Consider the following 11202-nt stretch of genomic DNA (forward strand, 5'->3'; position numbering starts at 1 on the left):
AAGTGGGCATCTTCTCTAATCTTGCCTCATGCCATTGTGAGACATTCACGGCCTGAGAGTGGTGCCTCAAAATTCACCATCTCCCTGTCTTCACCTTTTGGGATAGGGAGGCCTTCTGTGTTGAATGCAGGGCTCTGAGTTGGTGAGGAAGGTTGGCCTCAAATGCAACCCTTATCACTACCACCTGGGCCATATGGCTCGCAGCTGGGGAGCCTCAGGAATTACTGATCACTGTGACTGTGCCTCTGAATGTTCACCAACCCTAACCTGCTTAAAATGCCAGCACATACTGCCATATCATTAAATGTGACCAAATGGTTAACAAAGCCAAATCAACCTAATTATTTCTCCCTGCCTGTCTTACAGTGTGAAGCAGGGCTGTGCTCCACTCTGTTTCGGGTCATAGAAGCGGCATCAGAGCGGCTTGATTCACCTCTGTTAAAGGCAGAGGCGAAGTGAGTTGGGGCGGGGCAAAGCATTGCAAAGTGGATCGCCCACTACCGGAGCAATCTGCTTGTTTTAAAGCTCCACCCACCATTTTGGAATTCCCCCCCACCAGGATTGCATTGCGCAAACTAAGCATGTGTAACTTTTTTGTTTTTCAAGCTACATCCTTGAAACTTACTGTGCTTAGAGAGTGATGACCGGGGGTCATTTGTGTTTATTTTCAGAAGCTATTATTGTACGGTTTGCTTGCTATTATTTTTTTAAAATGGATAAAAGTGGGAGGGGGTATCAATTTCGAAGTGATGAGAGGCAGATTCAACTCCCAATCATGATGATAAGTGATCACCTGATGTGAAGCATCCTCCAATCCCAATTTTGGAAGGCGGACTAAGCCGGAGACAGGTTTTCCTTTCTCTCTCTTTGTGGGTTGGAGTTTGTGGAGAGAGGAGGCTACTTAGTTCTGTGCTGTAGCTGTGTTTGTTTGGAGGAGATAGGATTTAGCTTGGGTGTGTGTGTGTTTCTTTGTTTGTTTCTGACTTCTTGCTTAGCTTTCCTGTGCTCTGTGTTTTGCCTTAGTTTGATTTATATAAATTTATAATTGTTCATTTTTGGAGTGTTTGTTTGTTTCCCAACCTCCCACCACTTCCCCCTGTCTTTTAAACCCTATGTTCTGTGTCTGTGTCTGGGCTCCCACCTGTGCCCGCCTGCTGTCTGCCTGCCCGCCTCCTCTGCCTGGGTGCCATCATTGTTGGGTAGCTGGATCTGCTGGGAATTAGTACTTCCTGGTGACGAAAAGGTGGCTGCATTGCTGCTGTGCTCACCCTGTGTTTAGACTTCGTTAAATTCCTTGTTAATTTTTGAAGTGTTGAACATAGGTTTATCTTTAAATATTCCCCACAATTACAGGCATGTTCAGATTTCCTTTGAAATAGCCATGAATAAGGATCTATTTAGAAACCCAGTTAGCTGTCTGCAGCTTACAAAATCCCTGAGATAGATGGATTTCTGAAAATGGGGTGGGAGATATATTTAATTTCCCCCCTCCAAATCAGGGGATTCTCAGATTTTCTCCAAAATGGGCATGAATAATGATCTATGTGGAAGCTCTCATGGTGCCCACTTACAGGTCTGTATCTGGAAAAATCCCTGAGATATTTGCATTTCTGTAAATGGGGTGGGGGAATATTTTTAAAAATTCCTCAAAAATCAGGGCATGCTCAGATTTCCATGAAAGTGGGCATGAATAAGTATTGAGGTGGAAGTTGTGATGGTGCCCATTTTCAAGTTTCTAACTACAAAAATGACAGAGATAACTGCATTTCTGAAAATAGGGGGCAATCTTTAAATATTCTCCAAAAATCAGAGGGTGCTCTGATTCACTTCAAAATGGGCATGAATCAGGACCTATGTAGAAGCTGTAGGGGGCCATTTTGATGTTTCTAACTTTAAAACTAAACAAAGTTATAGGTCTTTGATAGTTTCAATGTATGTCTATGGGGGGAACATAGAGCTCTGATCTGGAGTCCCACCACGGCACTGAGCGGACCATAGGCAGATCAATGTGGGGCAGAGTGGACCCAATCCAGAAGTTGTGAATCAGGATCCAGAGTGGATCGGGTTGTTCGTGCACAGCGCTAGTGTGAAGAATGTGGAAAAACTCATAAGTGGAACAATAAGGAAATACTAAGAGGGAAATAATGATGGCATTAATTAAATTCAGAAAGTGATATGTGTCACCAACACCCTTTTAAAAACATTTCATGGGTCCCCAATTGGACCAAAGCTTAGAAGCTTTGGGGAATAGTTTTCTCTCACAGTAGAATGCGGAAAATAATTTGCAGTTGACATTCAGCTTTTATAGTTTCCTTTCATCACATTTTGCCACAGTCTCTCTTTTGCAGTTTAATGTGGCCTTAATAGGAAACTGGGGGGACCCTAAATTACAAATAAACGCAAGGCAGTGGTGGAATTAGTATGAACAAAAAGAACTCCAACGGGCGACCACCATAGGAATAAAGTTAAACCAGTAATATAATTGTTATTCAAATTTGTACACAACTATATTATACTCAGTTAAATGTATTCCATATGACAATAATACAAATAAAAAAACAATTCCCTGCCACATCAGTGTAGCACTGTAACATTTAATATGATTAACAATCATTCACATGTATATTAATCCAGTCAATACATTGAACTAGGACCCATTTGTAATGAGAGTAATTTGCAAACAATACACAATTCACTTACATAAACAGTATATCTAAACCAAATCAGTCAAAGTAATTAAACATTGTTTAAAAGACCACTTTAACAAAGTTCATGATATTCCTTGTTTCGAAGATCTTTTTCTCAAAACGTTGGTCTTGATAAATCCAAAACGTTGGTCTTAGTAATCTGTTAAAAAATAACAGTCCCAAAATAAACAAATATAATTAGAACTTTTCCACAATACCTTATCTCATTCATTTACTTGGCCTCGTTCCCAAGGTAAGGACAACAAAATTATTTTGTTACAGATAAACTTACCACCAGCCGGCAGTGAAATGCTCTCAGAATCTTATTTTATTTAGTTTTCAGAGATGAAACCACCTTCTGGTATTTATATCTACACAATGTATAAAAGACTAATTAACCATACATTCACAAACAGACAAAGGTCTGTATCATTACATAACATTTACACTTATTTAACATTCCAGCAAAGTCAAAATAAAATGAAACTAAAACCTACACCAAGTCCAGTGGATCATATTCATTTGGTTAAATACTGAACCACGTCCACAGACCTTCCAAATGTAGCTATTATTTCTTAAAGTCATATCCACCATACACCACAAAGACTCATGTTCCCAAAAAAGAAGACAATTCCAAACTAGAATGTAGACCTTGAGGGGCCACAGAGTTTAACCTAAATGTCCACTGAGCCTCCTTTCTAAGCAAGATATTATCATAACTCTGCCAACCATATTTGTGTCCATAAATCCTTTCAATTACCAAAAACTTAAAATCATTACATCCATGTTCCTTCTCCATGAAATGTTGTACAAGGAGTGCTTCTATGATCTGATGTTTTATCTTCGACCTTTGTTCCAAGATCCTCGTCCAGACCGACCGTGCCATCTTTCCAGTGTAAATAAGGCCACATGGACAAATAATCTAATAAATGACCCTTTTAGTCGCACAGTTCGAAAAATGGCCCAAATCAAAACGATGATGATCCGAAGGGTGTATAAAAGTTTTTGTTTCCAGAGTCAATGAACACGCCAAACATCTTCCACATCTGAAATGCCCCAAAGTGGGGACCACCCTGGTCAATATCAGTATGCACCAGTAGGTCCTTTAGGTTTGTGGAGCATTTTAAACCAAAATAAGGTACGTTACTACATCCTGGAAGTTCCTTGACAATGTGCCAATGTCTTTTAATAATGTCAATGATGGGATACACCAATCCGAAGTAAGTAAATGAACATGTTAATCTATCGATAGAAGGAGCAACCCTAAATTAAACCAGCAACTAGCTAGGCATTTTTTGGGCAAAGCATTCTATGCCTGGAGGGTGGCGTCAGATGATCGTCACACCCAGTACATTCCCCATCTGGGGAGTGTAGACCACTTATCCCAAAGGCTGCACAGCACTGCTTGGAGAGATGAGAGTTGGCCTAACAGATAACCCTTATCCCCCACTGGAACTGCACAACCCTCAGTAGAAGGCCTCAGGCTTCACGTGGCACCAGACAATGGTTGTTGTTGTTGTTGTTGACTTTTTACCTACATCAATACAATTAACAAAAAAAGAACATAATACATAAACTCAAAGTAACATTTATATCATATATTCATGCTTAATCTATTTAACATAATCATCCTCAACATAAAAGTGCACCCCCCACGTCGGGATCTCATTCCTGTTTCCAAAAACTCATAGTTTCTTCTGCTGGTGGTTTCCCGCTTCCCTTAGAAAACACAAATACTAGGAACTTTTTCCAGATTCCCTCAAAATCATTCGTTTTTACTATACCTCTTCTCACTTTAATATTACATGTCTATTTATCATTAATAGCAATATCCCACACTTCTTTATACCATTCTTCAATACAATAATCACCTTGAATCTTCCAGTTCCTAGCTAAGATTAACCTTTCTGCTGTCAACAAATTCGTTATCATTTCCTTAATTTCTTTACTGCATTCAAAATCTTCTTGCAGTGAGAGTAATGCAACTCTTCGTGTATCTTCTATTTTCATTCCAACAATTTCTTAAATCTCTAAAAACACCATCTTCCACAGCTTTTGCACATATTTACATTCCCACCACATATGTAGATACGTTCCTTTTTCACCACAGCCCCTCCACCAATCTGCTGAATGCTGATTATTCATCTTGTTTAATCTAACCGGGGTTAGGTACCACCTCCATAAAATTTTATAATAATTCTCCTTTATTCTCACTGACATATTTCTCAACACTCTCTGTCTCCATAGTCCTTCCCAACTCTGCTGTCCTATCTGTATCTTCAGATCTGTCTCCCAAACCGATTTTCCTACACTATCCAATGAACCTTTCTCAATTAGTATATTATATAATTGACTTATTAAACCTTTTGTCACTGTAATCTCTCCCTTATCCATTTCTTTTTTCCCCCCAATTAATTTCTTGAACTTCGTCATCTCTCTAAACTCTCCATTTTCTCTTACCCAATTTTTAGTCCATTGTTCCAATTGCCAATAATTTAGTCAGGTTAATTTTCTGTCTTTTAGAACCTCTTCCATCTTCTCTCTTGTATTCATCCCTCTTAACCACTCTCTTAATTTCATTTTATTTTTCTCTATTAAAACTTTACTTAATCTATTCTTTAAATCTTCAGGAAAATTCTTTAACATTATCACCGGTGTTAAAGGGGAGCTGCTTGGAAGCAACTCCTTTTTATATTTGCTCCAAAGTTCCTAATGGAACTTCAAGAGCTGATTACCTATATCATCAACCCATTTTCCCCCTCTTTTCTTAAAAAATACATTATGCAAATTTAATTCTATATTGCTTGTAGTTTTATCCTCCATCCCATCTAAATCACCTACCCCTAAAATTGCTTCTACAATATGTCTTAGCCTATTTGCTACATAATAAAAGCTAATGTTTGGGAGTCCCAATCCTCCCTTTCTTTGGCTTAAATACCATTTGCTTTTATTTATCTAAGTTTCTTCTCCGCATTACAATAATTATTTATAATATTCTGCCAATTTTTTTAACTCTATCTGAAATTTTTATTGGTAGCATCCTAAAAACAAAATTAATCTTTGGTAAAATCTTCATCTTTATTAATGCTATTCTTCCAAACTATGAAGGGTTCAGTCTTTTATATTTTTTCAATTTTTCTAATATCTCCTTTTTCAAACCACTTAAATTCTATTTTTCTAAATCTGAGTAATCCTGATTCCCAAATATCTAATTTTTTCTTTAATTCTCATTTTTATAACTTTCCCTTCCCATTCCTTTTCCTCCTTTCTGGTATAATTAAATAACATCAACTCTGATTTTGCCCAATTTATTCTTAACCCAGTAATTTCTTCAAATTCTTTCAACTGCTGTTAAATTCTTTCCATCTTTCCTACTGGATATTTAATGGTTACCAATGTATCATCTGCAAACATATTCAGTTTTATTTTATTAATACTACCTATCCCTTCTATCTCCCCATCATCTCTTATTACATTTGCCAATAATTCCATAACCAATACAAACAGGACAGGCGAGAGTGGACACCCTTGACTTGTCCCTCTGGCTAGTCGTATCTTATCCGCAACTCCATCATTTACTACCACTATGGCTGTATTTTGAGAGTATAACTGCTCTATTAAAGCTTTAAATTTGTTTCCCAATCCCATTTTATTTAGAACCATCTTTAATGCTTGCCAACTCACACAATCAAAAGCCTTAAAACTATCCAACGCTAAAATACCCGCTTTAATCTTTGACTTTTTTATCCCCTGTATTACATTTAAGACTCTACCCACTAAGCTATGCATTTGTCTACCTGCTATAAAACCACATTGGTCTTCCCCTACATACTTAGCTATAAATTTGTTTAATCATTTAGCCAAAATAGTTGAAAATTTTTTTGCATCTTGATTTATTAACGAAATCGGTCTATATGAGTCAGGGAGAGTCAAATCCTTATCCGGCTTCGGAATTAAAATTATTATCGAGTGCTCCTATGATTCTGGAATCCTCTCACCTTCAATAATCTGGTCCTAGACCATCTGCCCCAGGTGATTTCCCCACTTTCAACTTCTCTATAATCTCCTCTATTTCACTTTGTGATATAGTTTTTTCCATTAATTCCTTATGTTCTTTTTCTAATCCCTTCTTCAAATATTTGGCCACATACACTTCCATCCTCTTCTTTTGGGTATCTTTTTCCTTATATAGATCTTCGTAAAATTCCTGAAATTTTTTTATTTTATCCTTCATCATGTGACAGTAATTCCCATGCTTATTTTTCACTGATCCTATCCCATTTTTAGCTTTTTCCTTTTGTGTGAGTTTAGCAAGCATTTTAGAATTCTTATTACTATTTTGGAAATGTTCTATTTTCATATAAATTAAATTTTTCTGAACTTCTTCTAAATTTATATTATCTAACTCCTTTTTCTTTGCTTGTAATTCTATTATGTTTATTTTTAGTTTGCCAATAATTTTTTCCAACTTTTTTATCTCTTTCTCTAATTTAACCTGCAATGCATCCTGTTGTCTTTTTAAGTTACACGTTTCCCTAATACAAATCCCCCTTGTCACAGCCTTCATGGTGTCCCAAACAACTGCCGTCCTTGTTCCTCCCTTTTCATTTATTTCCCAGGTTTCTGACAATTCCTCTTGCATTTTTTCAACCACTTTGGTATGCTTAAATATCTTAGTATTCAATCTCCACCTTAACACTTCTCTATAATCCTTACTAACTGTAAAATCTAAACTTACCAATGCATGGTCTGTTACTCTAATTACCCCTAATTCCATTCTGCATAGCTTAGTTACAAACTCTCTGGAGACAAAAATATGATCTATCCTAGAATATGTATGATGGACTGGAGAGTAAAAAGTGAACCCAGGATCTCTAAGAACTCTCCAACCGTCCACAAAATCCTTTTCTTTAATTTGTTTATTTAAAATAATAATATTATTTCTCTTTTCTACATTAGTGGGGTTTGACCTGTCTACTCTATTATCCATAACCATATTAAAATCAACCGCCAAAATAACATATCCCTCCTTAAATTCTTCTATTTCTCTAAATACCTCTTCATAAAATTCTCTTTGTTTATCATTTGGTGCATAAACATTAATCAAAGTATACATTTTCCCTTCAATTTGACCTTTAATCAAGAGATATCTACCATTCCCATCCTTTTTAATATTCTCCAAAGTAAATCCACTTCTTTTTGAAATCAAAATGGCCACTCCATTTTTTTTGAAGTCCCCAATGACTTTTCATAATAGACTGACCATTTCAGATGAATTTCATTTGTCCCATCGTTACATTGATGTGTTCCCTGCAGGAATATAATATCAGAACCATCTCTATTTAATAATTGTTCAATTCTCCTCCTTTTTACAACTGCCCCAGACCCTTGACATTGAGCATTGAGATTCTTAATTTCTTATCCATACTTAATTCTTTGATATTCTTTCCGATCCCTTGTGTGCTGAGACTCAAACTTACATACATAAAAACATAAACCCCCTTTCGTACCCCTCCCTCCCACCCAACCAATCTTCTCCCCCCCCACCCTCCCATATCTTTCCCCCCATTAATTCCCCAGGAGTCTAACACTCCGGCCATTAATTATTAACCCTTGAGGGGGGGAGTGAGCCAGGAATACAGAACTAGCAAGGCTTCTAATTTGTTCATACTGCTTATCATCACAAATTTATCCAATTTACACCCCACCCCCTGCAGCACCTCTTTCTTCACCATCCTCCTCCTTTGAGCCATCGCCGACGTCGTCTCGGGGACCCAAACCTAAACTCTCAAGAAGCTCCAGGCCTTGCTGTAAAGAAAAAACTTTATAAAATTTCTCCTTATATGAAAAGCGCAGAAAGACTGGGTACCCCAACCATAGGATATCGCTCTTTTCTTGAGCTCTGCTGTTATAGGCTTGACGCTGCGCCTCCAATCTAAAGTTTGTTAACATAGATCGTTATAAATTTGCACTGGAACTCCTTGAAACTTCAGCTCTCCCAATGATCTCAGCTCCCTCATCAGCTGCTCTTTTTTGAAGTAATTTGAAAATTTCAGCAGGACATCTCTTGGAGTTGAGCCGCTTCTATAGCCTGCAACCTCTTCTTCACTTAGCTCCACTTCTTCTTCACCAATTTCCAGGGTTGGGACCAGTTCTTTAAACCAGCGTGGCAGGATCTTTCTGAGGTTCTCACCTTTCTTCTCCACAAGATTAAGAAGATGAAGTGACGATCTCCTGTTTTGATCTTCCAAAGATATCAATCTCTTCTCATGGTCATCAAATTTAACCTCCTGCTCCTCCTGCATCTGCTTCACTTGCTTTCCCACCTGGTCTACTTCTGATTTAAGAGACTTTAATTGCTTATCATTCTTAGCCATCTCTGCAGCTAATTTATCCACACTCTTGTTTATTTTTGGCACCAGACAATGGTGCTACAGAATAAGCACCATCCCTTTCCTCTAAGTGTGCCCAACCCTACCAGACTAAGCTAAATGTAAGCAAATTAAACTGAATTAAAATATTTTACAATTCCTAAGACACTGTCTCCACACTTACAGTATGAAGCAGGCAAAAAGGCCCTGGCCAATCCAGCTATGAGTGAAAAACTTCAATTCAGCACCCAATAGGATGGCCAGATAAACACACACTGCATAACAGAAAGGAAGGGAGGTAGCCGTGACGAGGAGAGGCTGAGGAGTTGGGGCACAGCTGCCTTCTGTAGACTCAGCCACCCCACCCCTGGCCAATGGTGTGACTTGATAAATCCAACAACAACTGGGAACATCTCTTTCTCTCTCTCTCCCCACCCCAACCACAATAACCTCCTTCTGGTCAGACAAGCTGGACAAAGGGGAAGGGCATTTTTCTACACTGTTGGAGGACTAATTAGCTCTTTGAAGAAAACTAAGCCTACAAAAGCTAATTATAAATTTCTTTTGGGATGAAGTAAAGTTCAGAATGGCAGAGTGGAATGGAATAAGAAAGCTGAATGCTCTATACAACCTAATCAAAGGAAAGTTGCTTTAAGGACTGCATGCACCAGTTTTGTAGATTTCAAAATCAGGCTGACACAGCAACAACAAAATGTTGTTTTGTGTATATCTGTCATGTTAGAGGATTATTAAGAAGAAGCTAGGTGGCATAGCTAGTGACTGTGGTGTAATAAGAACAAAGCCTCATTGTGGCATAGGATGTGGGCATGACTTGTAGTGACTTCTTTTTAGTTGAAAGACCTTGCTAGTAGTAATTTTGTTCTTTAAAATCTGTGATAATGGGGAATGTTAATACACTCTTTAATTACATCCCAGTGATCTTGGGAATAACAGCTGAACAGCAAAATGAAGTTTGAGAGCCCTTAGACTTGCAAAGGGACATAATTTTAAATTTTAGAAGGAAAAAAATCTACCAACGGACTAAAGATCTCACAGTTGTTCATACGTTTGTGTGTATCTCCTACGACTATCAAAGTTGTATGGATGTTTGTTTTGATATATGACTGATTGCATTACATAATTGAACTGGAATCCTTAAACCCTTTTTTGGTCCCTATACATTCTTTGCTTATTTCCAATCACCATAGAATCATAGAATAGTACAGTTGGAAGGGACCTATAAGGCCATTGAGTCCAACCCCCCACTCAGTGTAGGAATCCACCCTAAAGAATACCTGACAGATGGTTGTCCAGCTGCCGTTTGAATGCCTCTAATGGGGGAAAGCCCCCGACGTCCCTAGGTAATTGGCTCCATTGCTGTACTGCTCTAAAAGTCAGGAAGTTTTTCCTGATGTCCAGCCAGAATCTGGCTTCCTGTAAATTGAGCCCATAATTCCATATCCTGTACTCTAGGTTGATCAAGAAGAGTTCCTAGCCCTTCTCTGTGTAACAACCTTTCAAATATTTGAAGAGTGCTATCATGTCTCCCCTCAATCTGTTCATATTAATCATTTCTGTGAATTGATATGTTTCATGATATGAGTTCCCCATTTTTTGCTTTCCTGTTGTCATTGATGTTGTCATTCTTGTGTTGAAAATTATATATATATAAAAAGGATTGTGAATCTTCTCTTCGCAGTTCCTGGCTCTGAAGAGCATGAGCAAAACTGAGATAGCTTTAAATCTGATCGTCAACTTCAAGGTTGTTGTTGTTTTTTAATTCAATGAATAAAGTTTCCTTCCTTCAGCAGTATTCCACTAAAGCCTCCCAAGTCACAACCTGCTTTGAGCAGGAACCTTTCTCTTTCACCCTATAATTATAACAATGACTGTAATTAGTCCTATTCCTTATTGAGGACCATTTCAATGCTCTATGGTCTGCAGCAAAACTAATAATGAAGAGAGTAGGCTATGGCCCTTTGTACACTTCAGGATTATCCAGGCAAATGGAGGGATCATCCCTGCCTGCTCTCAGGATCCCCTGTGTGTCATTTGGATGCACAGGGATGATCCCGAGATAAAAGGCAGGTGTAGAAATGGCCTGAGTCAACTCCCTCTACTGTTCCAACCTGGCAACAGAGACG

The sequence above is a fragment of the Elgaria multicarinata genome, chromosome 11, assembly GCF_023053635.1.
Source record: "Elgaria multicarinata webbii isolate HBS135686 ecotype San Diego chromosome 11, rElgMul1.1.pri, whole genome shotgun sequence".
Lineage (NCBI taxonomy): Eukaryota > Metazoa > Chordata > Lepidosauria > Squamata > Anguidae > Elgaria > Elgaria multicarinata.